The 15,975-nt window shown below is 49.4% G+C and overlaps 2 protein-coding genes across 11 annotated transcripts in view; one reads left to right on the top strand and one right to left on the bottom strand.

The window, feature by feature from the left end:
• The window catches only part of DKK3 (dickkopf WNT signaling pathway inhibitor 3), an 87,343-nt gene extending 86,238 nt beyond the window's left edge, over positions 1–1,105 (bottom strand). Inside the window, exon 1 of the mRNA XM_056527995.1 lies at positions 953–1,105. The gene's annotated coding sequence lies outside the window, so the exon portion shown is untranslated. The remainder of the gene's footprint in view (positions 1–952) is intronic.
• Positions 1–15,975, top strand: part of IRAG1 (inositol 1,4,5-triphosphate receptor associated 1) — a 128,835-nt gene that overhangs the window by 36,244 nt on the left and 76,616 nt on the right. The gene's annotated exons all lie outside the window — the stretch shown is intronic.

Here is a 15,975-nt window from a genome sequence, read left to right on the forward strand (position 1 = left end):
TCCTGGCTGTGATATCATGTCCTGGTGTCCTGGCTGTGATATCATGACCTGGTGTCCTGGCTGTGATATCATGACCTGGTGTCCTGGCTGTGATATGATGTCCTGGTGTCCTGGCTGTGATATGATGCCCTGGTGTCCTGGCTGTGATAGGATGTCCTGGTGTCCTGGCTGTGATATGATGTCCTGGCTGTGATATCATGTCATGATGTCCTGGCTGTGATATCATGTCCTGGTGTCCTGGCTGTGATATCATGTCCTGGTGTCCTGGCTGTGATATCATGTCCTGGTGTCCTGGCTGTGATATCATGTCCTGGTGTCCTGGCTGTGATATCATGTCCTGGTGTCCTGGCTGTGATATCATGTCCTGGTGTCCTGGCTGTGATATCATGTCCTGGTGTCCTGGCAGTGATATCATGTCCTGGTGTCCTGGCAGTGATATCATGTCCTGGTGTCCTGGCAGTGATATCATGTCCTGGTGTCCTGGCACTGATATTATGTCCTGGTGCCCTGGCAGTGATATTATGTCCTGGTGTCCTCGCTATGAGATTATGTCCTGGTGTCCTGGCAGTGATATTATGTCCTGGTGTCCTGGCAGTGAGATTATGTCCTGGTGTCCTCGCTATGAGATTATGTCCTGGTGTCCTGGCAGTGATGTTATGTCCTGGTGTCCTGGCAGTGATGTTATGTCCTGGTGTCCTGGCAGTGATGTTATGTCCTGGTGTCCTGGCAGTGATGTTATGTCCTGGTGTCCTGGCAGTGATGTTATGTCCTGGTGTCCTGGCAGTGATATTATGTCCTGGTGTCCTGGCAGTGATATTATGTCCTGGTGTCCTGGCAGTGATATTATGTCCTGGTGTCCTGGCAGTGATATAATTGGGGGGGACCCCCTCCCCCCCAATTATATCACTGCCAGGACACCAGGACAGGACCGACCTCTGGTTTGTTCCCTCACCTGGCTGGAGGTGGTGGAGGCCCCCTTTATGTGTACAGCTCTGACGCCTGATCCTGATGCAGCTTCATCCATCTCCAGCGTTTATTGTCTTGATTCCTCCTTGGCAGAAATGGGATGAGACGTCCCTCACATCAGATTCCTCCTACATGAATCACAGCTGGGGAGAGAGATGGGGAATCTGAGGTGGTGAAGATCTGAGGAGGAGGGCAGTGCAAGAGGAGGAGGAGGGCAGTGCAGGAGTAGGAGGGCAGTGCAAGAGGAGGAGGAGGGCAGTGCAGGAGTAGGAGGGCAGTGCAAGAGGAGGAGGAGGAGGGCAGTGCAGGAGTAGGAGGGCAGTGCAAGAGGAGGAGGAGGAGGGCAGTGCAGGAGGAGGAGGAGGAGGGCAGTGCAAGAGGAGGAGGAGGGCAGTGCAGGAGGAGGAGGAGGAGGAGGGCAGTGCAGGAGGAGGGCAGTGCAGGAGGAGGAGGAGGAGGGCAGTGCAAGAGGAGGAGGAGGGCAGTGCAGGAGTAGGAGGGCAGTGCAAGAGGAGGAGGAGGAGGGCAGTGCAGGAGGAGGAGGAGGAGGGCAGTGCAAGAGGAGGAGGAGGGCAGTGCAGGAGGAGGAGGAGGGCAGTGCAGGAGGAGGGCAGTGCAGGAGGAGGAGGAGGAGGGCAGTGCAAGAGGAGGAGGAGGGCAGTGCAGGAGGAGGAGGAGGAGGGCAGTGCAAGAGGAGGAGGAGGAGGAGGGCAGTGCAGGAGGAGGAGGGCAGTGCAGGAGGAGGAGGGCAGTGCAGGAGGAGAAGGGCAGTGCAAGAGGAGGAGGAGGAGGGCAGTGCAAGAGGAGGAGGAGGGCAGTGCAGGAGGAGGAGGGCAGTGCAAGAGGAGGAGGAGGAGAAGGGCAGTGCAAGAGGAGGGCAGTGCAAGAGGAGGAGGAGGAGGAGGAGGAGGGCAGTGCAAGAGGAGGGCAGTGCAAGAGGAGGAGGAGGAGGAGGAGGAGGGCAGTGCAAGAGGAGGAGGAGGAGGAGGGCAGTGCAAGAGGAGGAGGAGGAGGGAAGTGCAAGAGGAGGAGGAGGGCAGTGCAGGAGGAGGAGGGCAGTGCAAGAGGAGGAGGAGGAGGGCAGTGCAGGAGGAGGAGGGCAGTGCAGGAGGAGAAGGGCAGTGCAAGAGGAGGAGGAGGGCAGTGCAAGAGGAGGAGGAGGGCAGTGCAAGAGGAGGAGGGCAGTGCAAGAGGAGGAGGAGGAGAAGGGCAGTGCAAGAGGAAGAGGAGGGCAGTGCAAGAGGAGGAGGAGGAGGAGGGCAGTGCAAGAGGAGGAGGAGGAGGAGGGCAGTGCAAGAGGAGGAGGAGGAGGGCAGTGCAAGAGGAGGAGGAGGAGGAGGGCAGTGCAAGAGGAGGAGGAGGAGGGCAGTGCATGAGGAGAAGGGCAGTGCAAGAGGAGGAGGAGGAGGGCAGTGCAAGAGGAGGAGGGCAGTGCAAGAGGAGGAGGAGGGCAGTGCAGGAGGAGGAGGGCAGTGCAAGAGGAGGAGGAGGAGAAGGGCAGTGCAAGAGGAAGAGGAGGGCAGTGCAAGAGGAGGAGGAGGAGGGCAGTGCAAGAGGAGGAGAAGGAGGAGGGCAGTGCAAGAGGAGGAGGAGGAGGGCAGTGCAAGAGGAGGAGCAGGAGGAGGAGGGCAGTGCAAGAGGAGCAGGAGGAGGAGGGCAGTGCAAGAGGAGGAGGAGGAGGAGGGCTGTGCAAGAGGAGGAGGAGGAGGGCAGTGCAAGAGGAGGAGGAGGGCAGTGCAAGAGGAGGAGGAGGAGGGCAGTGCAAGAGGAGGAGGAGGAGGGCAGTGCAGGAGGAGGAGGAGGGTAGTGCAGGAGGAGGGCAGTGCAGGAGGAGGAGGAGGGCAGTGCAGGAGGAGGAGGAGGGCAGTGCAAGAGGAGGAGGAGGAGGAGGAGGGGAGTGCAGGAGGAGGAGGGCAGTGCAGGAGGAGAAGGGCAGTGCAAGAGGAGGAGGAGGAGGGTAGTGCAGGAGGAGGAGGAGGAGGGCAGTGCAGGAGGAGGAGGAGGAGGGCAGTGCAGGAGGAGGAGGAGGAGGGCAGTGCAGGAGGAGGAGGAGGGCAGTGCAAGAGGAGGAGGAGGAGGAGGAGGGCAGTGCAGGAGGAGGAGGGCAGTGCAGCAGGAGAAGGGCAGTGCAGGAGGAGAAGGGCAGTGAAAGAGGAGGAGGAGGGCAGTGCAGGAGGAGGAGGGCAGAGGAGGAGGAGGAGGGCAGTGCAGGAGGAGGAGGAGGGGAGTGCAGAAGGAGGAGGAGGAGGGCAGTGCAGGAGGAGGAGGAGGGCAGTGCAGGAGGAGGAGGAGGGCAGTGCAGGAGGAGAAGAGCAGTGCAAGAGGAGGAGAAGGGCAGTGCAGGAAGAGGACAGTGGAGGAGGAGGACAGTGCAGGAGAAGGAGGAGGGCAGTGCAAGAAGAGGAGGAGGAGGAGGGCAGTGCAGGAGGAGGGCAGTGCAGGAGGAGGAGGAGTAGGGCAGTGCAGGAGGAGGAGGGCAGTGCAGGAGGAGGAGGAGGGCAGTGCAAGAGGGGGAGGAGGGCAGTGCAGGAGGAGGAGGGCAGTGCAAGAGGAGGAGGAGGAGGGCAGTGCAGGAGGAGGAGGGCAGTGCAGGAGGAGAAGGGCAGTGCAAGAGGAGGAGGAGGGCAGTGCAGGAGGAGAAGGGCAGTGCAAGAGGAGGAGGAGGAGGGCAGTGCAGGAGGAGGAGGAGGGCAGTGCAAGAGGAGGAGGAGGAGGAGGGCAGTGCAGGAGGAGAAGGGCAGTGCAAGAGGAGGAGGGCAGTGCAGTAGGAGAAGGACAGTGCAAGAGGAGGAGGGCAGTGCAGTAGGAGAAGGACAGTGCAAGAGGAGGAGGGCAGTGCAGGAGGAGGAGGAGGGCAGTGCAGGAGGAGAAGGGCAGTGCAAGAGGAGGAGAAGGGCAGTGCAGGAGGAGAAGGACAGTGCAAGAGGAGGAGGGCAGTGCAGGAGGAGGAGGAGGGCAGTGCAGGAGGAGAAGGACAGTGCAAGAGGAGGAGGGCAGTGCAGGAGGAGGAGGAGGAGGGCAGTGCAGGAGGAGAAGGGCAGTGCAAGAGGAGGAGGAGGAGGGCAGTGCAGGAGGAGAAGGACAGTGCAAGAGGAGGAGGGCAGTGCAGGAGGACGAGGAGGGCAGTGCAGGAGGAGAAGGGCAGTGCAAGAGGAGGAGAAGGGCAGTGCAGGAGGAGGACAGTGCAAGGGGAGGACAGTGGAGGAGGAGGACAGTGCAGGAGAAGGAGGAGGACAGTGCAAGAGGAGGAGGGCAGTGCAAGAGGAGGAGGAGGAGGGCAGTGCAGGAGGAGGGCAGTACAAGAGGAGAAGGAGGAGGGCAGTGCAGGAGGAGGGCAGTGCAGGAGGAGGAGGAGGACAGTGCAAGAGGAGGAGGAGGGCAGTGCAGGAGGAGGAGGGAAGTGCAGGAGGAGAAGGACAGTGCAGGAGGAGAAGGACAGTGCAGGAGGAGGAGGACAGTGCAGGAGGAGGAGGGCAGTGCAGGAGGAGGAGGGCAGTGCAGGAGGAGGAGGGCAGTGCAAGAGAAGGACATTGCAAGTGGAGGAGGAGGGCAGTGCAGGAGAAGGAGGAGGGCAGCGCAAGAGGAGGAGGAGGGCAGTGCAGGAGGAGGAGGGCAGCGCAAGAGGAGGAGGAGGCCAGTGCAGGAGGAGGACAGTGCAGGAGAAGGAGGAGGGCAGTGCAGGAGAAGGAGGAGGACAGTGCAGGAGAAGGAGGACAGTTCAGCAGGAGGAGGAGGAAAGTGCAAGAGGAGGGAGAGGGCAGTGCAAGAGGAGGACAGTGCAAGAGGAGGAGGAGGACAGTGCAAGAGGAGGAGGAGGACAGTGCAAGAGGAGGATGAGGATAATGTAGGAACAGGGCAATGCAGGAGGAGGAGGGGACAGTACAGCAGGAGGAGGAGGATGGAGGTTTCTCATGATTTATCTCCATGCCAAATTAAGTAAATAAGAAAACTTTAGAAAAAATTCTACAAATCAGTTATAAATGAGAAGATAAACTAAGAGATACAGTGGGGATGAAAAGTTTGGGGCCCCCCAGGTAAAAATGTCTATTAATGTGTATAAAGAAGCCAAGGAAAGATGGGAAAATCTCCAAAAGGCAACAAATTACAGATTAGACATTCTTATAATATGTCACCAAAAGTTATATTTTATTTCCATCATTTACACTTTCATAATAACAGAAAACAAAAAATGGTGTCTGCAAAAGTTTGTGCACCCTGCAGAGTTAATATCTTGTACTGCCCCCTTTGGCAAGTATCACAGCTTGTAAACACTTTTTGTAGCAGCCGAGAGTCTTTCAGTTCTTGTTTGAGTTATCTTTGCCCATTCTTCCTTACAAAAGTCTTCCAGTTCTTTGAGATTTCTGGGCTGTCTGTCACGCACTGCTCTTTTAAGGTCTATCCATAGATTTTCAATGACGTTGAGGTCAGGAGATTGTGAAGGCCATGGCAGAACCTTCAGTTTACGCCTCTTGATGTAATCCCCCGTGGATTTAGAGGTGTGTTTAGGATCATTATCCATTTGTAGAAGCCATCCTCTCTTTAACTTCAGCTTTTTCACAGATGGCATCAAGTTAGCATCCAAAATTTTCTGAAATTTTATTGAATCCATTTTTCCTTCTACTCGTGAGATGTTCCCTGTGCCACTGGCTGCAGTACAACCCCAAAGCATGATTGATCCACCCCCATGCTTAACAGTTGGACAGAGGTTCTTTTCATTAAATTATGTTCCCCTTCTTCTCCAAACGTACCTTTGCTCATTCCAGCCAAAAAGTTAAATTTTAACCTCATCAGTCCACAGAACTTGTTTCCAAAATGCATCAGGTTTGTCTATATGTTCATTTGCAAAGTTCAATCGCTGATTTTTGTGGTGAGGACGTAGAAGAGGTTTTCTTCTGATGACTCTTCCATGAAGACCATATATGTATAAGTATCTCTTTATAGTGGAATAGTGGACCACAACTCCAGTGTCTGCCAGATCTTTCTGGAGGGATTGTGCAGTCATACGTGGGGTTTGAATTGTTTTTCTCACAATCTTGCAAGCTGTTCTGTCTCATATTTTTCTTGGTCTTCCAGATCTTGCTTTAACTTCCACTGTTCCTGATGACTTCCATTTCTTAATTACATTCTGAACAGAGGAAATTGACATCTGAAAACTTTTGTTGACATATTATAAGAATGTCTAATCTGTAATTTGATGACTTTTGGAGATTTTTCCATCTTTCCTTGGCTTCTTTATGCACATTAATAAAATTTTTTACCTGGGGTGCCCAAACTTTTGATCCCCTGTAGGAGCAGTGAGGACAACACTATGTCCAATATACACTGCATAATATACAGCATGGATCATACTCCAGAGCTGTACTCATTATGTCACTGTGTACATACATTACATTACTTATCCTGTACTGATCCTGAGTTATATCCTGTATAATAATATTCCAGAGCTGCACTCACTATTCTGCTAGTGAGGTCACTGTGTATATACATTACATTACGTATCCTGTACTGATCCTGAGTTATATCCTGTATTATACTCCAGAGCTGCACTCACTATTCTGCTGGTGAGGTCACTGTGTACATACATTACATTACTTATCCTGTACTGATCCTGAGTTATATCCTGTATTATACTCCAGAGCTGTACTCACTATTCTGCTGGTGAGGTCACTGTGTATATACATTACATTACTTATCATGTACTGATCCTGAGTTATATCCTGTATTATACTCCAGAGCTGTACTCACTATTCTGCTGGTGAGGTCACTGTGTACATACATTACATTACTTATCCTGTACTGATCCTGAGTTATATCCTGTATTATACTCCAGAGCTGTACTCACTATTCTGCTGGTGAGATCACTGTGTACATACATTACATTACTTATCCTGTACTGATCCTGAGTTATATCCTGTATTATACCCCAGAGCTGTACTCACTATTCTGCTGGTGAGGTCACTGTGTACATACATTACATTACTTATCCTGTACTGATCCTGAGTTATATCCTGTATTATACCCCAGAGCTGTACTCACTATTCTGCTGGTGAGGTCACTGTGTACATACATTACATTACTTATCCTGTACTGATCCTGAGTTATATCCTGTATAATACTCCAGAGCTGTACTCACTATTCTGCTGGTGAGGTCACTGTGTACATACATTACATTACTTATCCTGTACTGATCCTTAGTTATATCCTGTATTATACTCCGGAGCTGTACTCACTATTCTGCTGGTGAGGTCACTGTGTACATACATTACATTACTTATCCTGTACTGATCCTGAGTTATATCCTGTATTATACTCCAGAGCTGTACTCACTATTCTGCTGGTGAGGCCACTGTGTACATACATTACATTACTGATCCTGTACTGATTATTGCATGGATCAGAGTGCCTCCAGCTGTTGCAAAACTACAACTCCCATCATGCCCGGACAGCCTTTGGCTGTCCAGGCATGCTGGGAGTTGTAGTTTTGCATTGCTAGATGGCATTGCACTCTCCTGCTGCTCCACAGATGATTTGTCATTACACCATTAGTCCCAGCTCTGGATAATGGATTCCTTGGAGTCATTCCGGTCACTGCGCGACTATTAATAATTCTGGTTCAAGTCCTCCTGCCAGCGTTATATATAGTCTCCGCGTTCTTCACATTGAGCCATGAAAAATCATGTGTCCAGCAGGTCAGAGGTTAATACCAGCTCCCAGCACTGTGAAAATATTACCCCTACTAGGCCGGGGCCACTTCCTGCCCTGAGAAGAGGAAAAACCATCTGTATTCTGGTCTGTTCTATAATGACATGTGATCATAGCCCCGCCCCGTGTATGACATCACTGATATAATATAATAATAATATAATGACGTGATCACAGCCCCGCCCCCTGTATGACATCACTGATATAATATAATAGTAATATAAGAACATGTGATCACAGCCCTGCCCCCTGTATGACATCACTGATATAATATAATGACATGTGATCACAGCCCCGCCCCCTGTATGACATCACTGATATAATATAATAGTAATATAATGACATGTGATCACAGCCCGCCCCCTGTATGACATCACTGATATAATATAATAGTAATATAATGACATGTGATCACAGCCCCGCCCCCTGTATGACATCACTGATATAATATAACATGACATGTGATCACAGCCCCGCCCCTGTATGACATCACTGATATCATATAATAGTAATATAATGACATGTGATCACAGCTCCGCCCCCTGTATGACATCACTGATATAATAATAATATAATGATGTGATCACAGCCCCGCCTCCTGTATGACATCACTGATATAATATAATAGTTATATAATGACATGTGATCACAGCCCCGCCCCCTGTATGACATCACTGATATAATATAATAATAATATAATGATGTGATCACAGCCCCGCCTCCTGTATGACATCACTGATATAATATAATAGTTATATAATGATATGTGATCACAGCCCGCCCCCTGTATGACATCACTGATATAATATAATAGTAATATAAGAACATGTGATCACAGCCCTGCCCCCTGTATGACATCACTGATATAATATAATGACATGTGATCACAGCCCCGCCCCCTGTATGACACCACTGATATAATAGTAATATAATGACATGTGATCACAGCCCCGCCCCCTGTATGACATCACTGATATAATAGTAATATAATGACATGTGATCACAGCCCCGCCCCCTGTATGACATCACTGATATAGTAATATAATGAAACACTGGTCACAGGTTCCTTCGCTAAGCAATGCGCCCCTCCCCCCCTCGTTCGGATGGATGGGCCATGTGACATAATGAAGAGCGCGATGAGATGTGCGTTAAACATTACGGAGAATACTGTATATGTTTTTTCGCTGTTATGATAACAAGGGGGATTATGGGACGCTATATATCTCCATTAGTCGCTGTGGTACATTAGCCCTGAGGGCAGCTGTCATCTGTCAGACCGGCTGGAGACACTAAAGACCTCCCCCCCTCCACCCATGTAGGGCCCACTCGAGGGGCCCGCACTAAATATACTCTAGGGAAACCACAACACAAAGATAGAGTCTGTCTGTACTTATAGACCAGTATTGCAAAACTACAACTCCCAGCATGCACTCCCCATCCCCGCATACACTGGCACATGTATTCTGCAGGAGGACACTTGCCCGACCTTCTCTCCTCTGACATCCAGAGTCGACAGAAAGTCAAGAGGCCGTTATACACATAGATCAGTGTTTCCCAACCAGGGTGCCTCCAGCTGTTGCAGAACAAAAACTCCCAGCATGCACTCCCCATCCCCCAGATGTATTCTGCAGGGGGACACTTGCCCGACCCTACTCTCTTCTGACATCCAGAGTCAACAAAGAATCGAGAGGCCATCATATAAATCAGTGTTTCCCAACCAGTTTGCCTCCAGTTATTGCAAAACTACAACTCCCAACATGCCCGGACAGCCAACGGCTGTCCAGGCATGCTGAGAGTTGTAGTTTTGCAACAGCTGGAGGCACCCAGGCTAGGAAACACTGTCATAGATCGACATTTGGGAATGACATTGAGAATTATGGTATCCCAACGAATATGGGTGAAAACGTAATATGAAAAGAGCCTCCATGAATCCCAGATGTCACCCAGCTTTCCACGGCTTCGGAATGGCGAGTCTCTCTAGTTACGGCACCGTTCCGCCGCCGCTCTTCAGGGATCAGGCGGCAGCTGTTCTCATTGATTCTGGTCCAGTTTATAATGTTCATCCGTACGTGACACTCGCCCTGTGCACGGAGCCACGCTTCACGTCCCTGACTGCGTCAGCGCCACCGTGGTCGCCCATTAAAGGGGGGACTCTCCTGGGACGAGAGGAAATGGGAGAGAACAGCTGGCTGCGGGCGTATATATATATATATATATATATATATATATATAAACAAATGGGGCCAGAACGAAACGCGGCCGCACGATGACCGCAACGTCGCCAAACACACACACGCCATGGTGCTGCGGGAGAGCGGCAGGAGGAGCGCACATTCACATGATCCCAGGGAACCCGCCACGGACACTCTCACAGCCATCACAGAGGGAGCCGGGGCGCAGTGAAGGATTATGGGACGGCTGTCCTCCTGCCTCCTTATAAGAAACATCTGGATACGGACTGTGAGAAGATCCCTCCGGAGCCGGGGGCCACATGTGACAGCGCAACATAGGATGGAACTTATGGACGCTCGTGTGAAACTTTGTTACAGAGATTAAAAGTTATCCCCTATGTCAGCGTTTCCCAACCAGTGTGTTGCAGAACTACAACTCTCCACATCTCCGTATACACCAACACGTATTCTGCAGGAGGACACTTGCTCGACCCTTCTCTCCTCTGACATCCAGAGTCATCAGAAAGTCAAGAGGGCATCGTACACATACATCAGTGTTTCCCAAGCAAGGTATCACCAGCGATTGCAAAACTACAACTCCCAGCGTACACCACCCATCCCCGTATACACTAGTACATGTATTCTGCAGGGGGACACTTGCCTGACCCTTCTCTCTTCTGACATCCAGAGTCAAGAGGCCATCATACACATAGATCATTGTTTTCCAATCAGGGTGCCTCCAGCTGTTGCAAAACTACAACTCCCAGCATGCTGGGTTTGTAATTTTGCATTCGTCGTAGGCTTCCCTCTAATATCTTACTATCCATAAAGGTAAGGGCAGCTGCCCTATGTGTAAATACTAGTGTAGCTACTAATGTATGTATACAGTGCTGTCTCCTGAATGGAATCTCTTCTCTTAAACTTTGTCATCATCATCGGCAGCAGCAGCAGTCCAAAGCTTAGTGTAACCCTTGCATACCATTCTTCTAGTGTGTTTTGTGATGTTGGATTTTCAAGGTGCTACTATATGTGAGCATAAAGTTAAGAAACAGCAGCAGCACAGCAAAGAAGGGGTTAAACTAAGCAATGGTCTGCAATTGCTGCTGCTGATGAAGTTGAGAAAGTTAAAGAGAGAAGGAAAGGGGAGATTCCATTCAGGAGTCAGCACTGTGCACATACATTATTAGCTACAAAAGTATTTACAAATTGGAATGCTGCTCAGAACTTTATGGATGGTTAGAGATTTGAGGAAAGCCTTGATTTACCTTTGAGACCCAATGAGAACCCTCTGGATGAGGAAGACAGGAACCCAGCTCTTCTCTCTTCTGCACGTAGCAGTAGCTCAGGCACACTGAATTTAATGTGTTCTGTCCTGTTCACTCTCTTACTAGAGACAGATTGACCCTAACAACAGGCAGTGGACAGCAGATTGCAGAGAAGTGAGACACCAAGTGGCCTAGAATTTATGGCTTTTTTTTCTGGGGTAAATGTAGTTCTTAAAAGAAATTTTAGGAATCGCATGGGCTATGTTAGGAATCGCATTGGCTATGTTAGGATTCGCATGGGCTATCACATGAAGTACAGTGACCATTTTTAAACTACTGTTCAATCTATAGAAATAACTATTAACAATGGGGTCCGATAGAAGAAAATCATAAAGGGCCCCACTCCATGAGATCATAAAGGGCCCCACTCCATGAGATCATAAAGGGCCCCACTCCATGAGATCATAAAGGGCCGCACTCCATGAGACGAGGATGTAAGCTGAGGAAATGGGAGCGATATGTAAGGTCCTCAGTGTCTCATCCTCCTGTCTTTATTGCTCTTCTCTCATCTTTCCTCTCCAAATCCATCATCCAAATCCTTCCTTTAAAATGATGGAGCTCACCCCTCATCTCCTGGACCTCGTCTCGTGGGCCACGTCTCGTGGACCTCATATCTCCAGGACCTCGTTGCCTGGACCTCGTCGCATGGACCTCATCATCTCCTGGACCTCATCGTCTCCTGGACCTCATCATCTCCTGGACCTCATCGTCTCCTGGACCTCATCATCTCCTGGACCTCATCGTCTCCTGGACCTCATCATCTCCTGGACCTCATCGTCTCCTGGACCTCATCATCTCCTGGACCTCATCGTCTCCTGGACCTCATCATCTCCTGGACCTCATCGTCTCCTGGACCTCATCATCTCCTGGACCTCATCGTCTCCTGGACCTCATCGTCTCCTGGACCTCATCATCTCCTGGACCTCATCTCGTCTGGACCTCATATCGCCTGGACCTCATCTCGCCTGGACCTCATCTTCCCTGGACCTCGTCTCCTGGACCTCATCTCGCCTGGACCTCATCTTCCCTGGACCTCGTCTCCTGGACCTCATCTCGCCTGGACCTCATCTCGCCTGGACCTCATCTCGCCTGGACCTCATCTCGCCTGGACCTCATCTCGCCTGGATCTCATCTCGCCTGGACCTCATCTCGCCTGGACCTCATCTCCTGGACCTCATCTCGCCTGGACCTCGTCTCCTGGACCTCATCTCGCCTGGACCTCATCTCGCCTGGACCTCATCTCGCCTGGACCTCATCTCGCCTGGACCTCATCTCGCCTGGACCTCATATCTCCAGGACCTCATCTCCCCTGGACCTCATCTCCTGGACCTCATCTCCTGGACCTCATCTCCTGGACCTCCCCTGCTCCCCTGGTAGTTACCACCTTGGCCCAATTCATGGATGATGCTTTGTGCAGAAGATCTTGTGGTGGTCAGAACATCCACCATCTTTCTTTTCTCCATTTTTCCTTCCTGGCGCTGAGCGATCTCCTTCATAGTTTTTTCTTATTTCTTTCCAGTGACTTACAAGACAACACGTTGTAGCCTGGAGGATGGGAATGTTATACAATGTAGAACATATCCGAGGCCAAGTAGTGTCGGCGCTGACAATAGTTACATTATTACTCACAGCTGATACATTGTTACCGAGTCCTGGGTTCAGGCCTTATCATATTTACTGAACGGTGCATTATGGTGTCCGGCCGCGTCCACATAAGACATTCTGCTGCCATTTCTGTGACAGCGGTATTTGGGGGCGCAGGGGTATTGTAGGAACTCTTCACCTCTATGGTGGGGTGTGGGTGTTGGTACGGGAAGCTCAGCTCTTATAGATCTGTGATGTCATTTGTGATGATGTCATCATTCCTGGGATCTAGGGAGATAATGTCACCTGATGTGAAGGTTTATGTAGGTTAGGGTCCCTAAATGGTAGATTTTTCTCCTCCCTACCTTTAAAGAAGAACTCCAGGTTTATTATTTCCCCATTTTTGCCTAATATCATACATACTCACATCCCTATTCTCACATCGCCATCTGCTTCATTCCAGCACAGCTGCAGCTATGTGTTTCATTACTGATACTGGGTCATGTGATCAGCAATCTGAGACAGAGAAAATCACAGTGTTTAATGTGTCAGAGTAAGCAGCCAGTCCTGGGTCAGCTGACTTCCTGTGAACTTGCAGATGACATCATCACCTATCAGATCCCTCCTGCTGCCTCTCTATACTGCTGCTATCTCTATGGGATCAGTATATATAGTAGTTATATACCTCCCCTCCAGCTCTATCTGTATACTGCTGCTATCTCTATGGGATCAGTATATATAGTAGTTATATACCTCCCCTCCAGCTCTATCTGTATACTGCTGCTATCTCTATGGGATCAGTATATATAGTAGTTATATACCTCCCCTCCAGCTCTATCTGTATACTGCTGCTATCTCTATGGGATCAGTATATATAGTAGTTATATACCTCCCCTCCAGCTCTATCTGTATACTGCTGCAATCTCTATGGGATCAGGAAATATAAAAAGTTTTACACCTCCCCCCAGCTCTATCTGTATTCTGCGGTTATCTCTATGGGATCAGGAAATATAGTAGTTATACACCTCCCCTCCAGCTGTATCTGTATACTGCTGCTATCTCTATGGGATCAGGATATATAGTAATTATATACCGCCCCTCCAGCTCTATCTGTATACTGCTTCTATCTCTATGGGATCAGTATATATAGTAGTTATACACCTCCCCTCCAGCTCTATCTGTATACTGCTTCTATCTCTATGGGATCAGTATATATAGTAGTTATACACCTCCCCTCCAGCTCTATCTGTATACTGCTGCTATCTCTATGGGATCAGTATATATAGTAGTTTTACACCTCCCCTCCAGCTCTATCTGTATACTGCTGCTATCTCTATGGAATCAGTATATATAGTAGTTTTACACCTCCCCTCCAGCTCTATCTGTATACTGCTGCTATCTCTATGGGATCAGAATATATAGTAATAATACACCTCCCCTCCAGCTCTATCTGTATACTGCTGCTATCTCTAAGGGATCAGGATATATAGTAGTTATACACCTCCCCTCCAGCTCTATCTGTATACAGCTGCTATCTCTATGGGATCAGAATATATAGTAATAATACACCTCCCCTCCAGCTCTATACAGATAGAGCTGGAGGGGAGGATATATAGTAGTTATACACCTCCCCTCCAGCTCTATCTGTATACTGCTGCCATCTCTATGGAATCAGGATATATAGTAGTTATACAACTCCCCTCCAGCTCTATTTATATACTGCTGCTATCTCTATGGGATCAGGATATATAGTAGTTATACACCTCCCCTCCAGCTCTATTTATATACTGCTGCTATCTCTATGGGATCAGGATATATATTAGGTATACACCTCCCCTCCAGCTCTATTTATATACTGCTGCTATCTCTATGGGATCAGGATATATATATGGTAATGTTTCCCGCATCTTGCTGATTGTGTAATGAAGACCATTTTTTAGAAGGGAAATGAACAGACACAGAGGTTCCCCCGGGAGGCCATTTCTTCAGCCATGTTTGTCATCACATGAACACTCTGTTCTCTCCGACAATCCCATAATGCAACGCTGCCTGGAACGTCCATGTCTGTCAGATACCGAGGTCCAAGGCTTATTTCTACTTCCCCGGAGGGTCTTCTAATGAAGGGGGGGGGCGCAAGTCTCTACTGTTAACCAAATACAGACAGGCTATTTAAAAAGTATTAAAAAACAAGTATAATCCTATACAATAGGTCTTTCCGTTCCCACTGATGACCATGCGGCGCCGCTGTGTCGGGAGATCAGGTTTATAGTGAGTGTCTGACTGACAAGGATGCCTCTGGCTGTCCGGGCATGCTGAGAGTTGTACTTTTGCAACAGCTGGAGGCACACTGGTTGGGAAATACTGATCTATGCGTACAATGGCCTCTCGATTTTCTGATGACTCTGGATGTCAGAGGAGAGAAGGTCGGACAAGTGTCCCCCTGCAGAATACATGTGCTGGTGTATAAGGGAATGGGGAGTGCATGCTGGGAGTTGTAGTTTTGAAACAGCTGTTTTCCAGTTTTTCCGAACCTGTGTGCCTCCAGCTGTTGCAAAACTACAACTTCCAGCATGCCCGGACAGCCGCTGGCTGTCCGGGCATGCTGGGAGTTGTAGTTTTGCTACAGCTGGAGGCACACCTGTTCAGAAACACTGATGTATGTGTACAATGGCCTCTCGACTTTGTTGACTGCGGATGTCAGAGGAGAGAAGGGTCGGGCAAATGTCCCCCTGCAGAATACATGTGCTAGTGTATGCAGGGATGGGAAGTGCATGCTGGGAGTTGTAGTTTTGCTACAGCTGGAGGCACACCTGTTCAGAAACACTGATGTATGTGTACAATGGCCTCTCGACTTTGTTGACTGCGGATGTCAGAGGAGAGAAGGGTCGGGCAAATGTCCCCCTGCAGAATACATGTGCTAGTGTATGCAGGGATGGGAAGTGCATGCTGGGAGTTGTAGTTTTGCAACAGCTGGAGGCTTTTTTTTCATTATTATTATTATTAAAAAAAGAAAAAGGAGCCTATATATATATATAATATAATTTTTTATTTTATTTATTTATGTATTTATTTAATTTTTACGTTTTTTTAAGTTTTTCTGGGATATGATGTACCCAAAAAGCAACAATTTTGGCATTCAGAATTTTTGCGCATTTATGCAGTTGACCTTAACAAATCTGGAAAGTGATCATTTAATAGTTCGGACAACGCGGCATGCAGCGATACCA

This window comes from Hyla sarda, chromosome 6, assembly GCF_029499605.1.
Source record: "Hyla sarda isolate aHylSar1 chromosome 6, aHylSar1.hap1, whole genome shotgun sequence".
In the NCBI taxonomy this organism is placed as follows: domain Eukaryota; kingdom Metazoa; phylum Chordata; class Amphibia; order Anura; family Hylidae; genus Hyla; species Hyla sarda.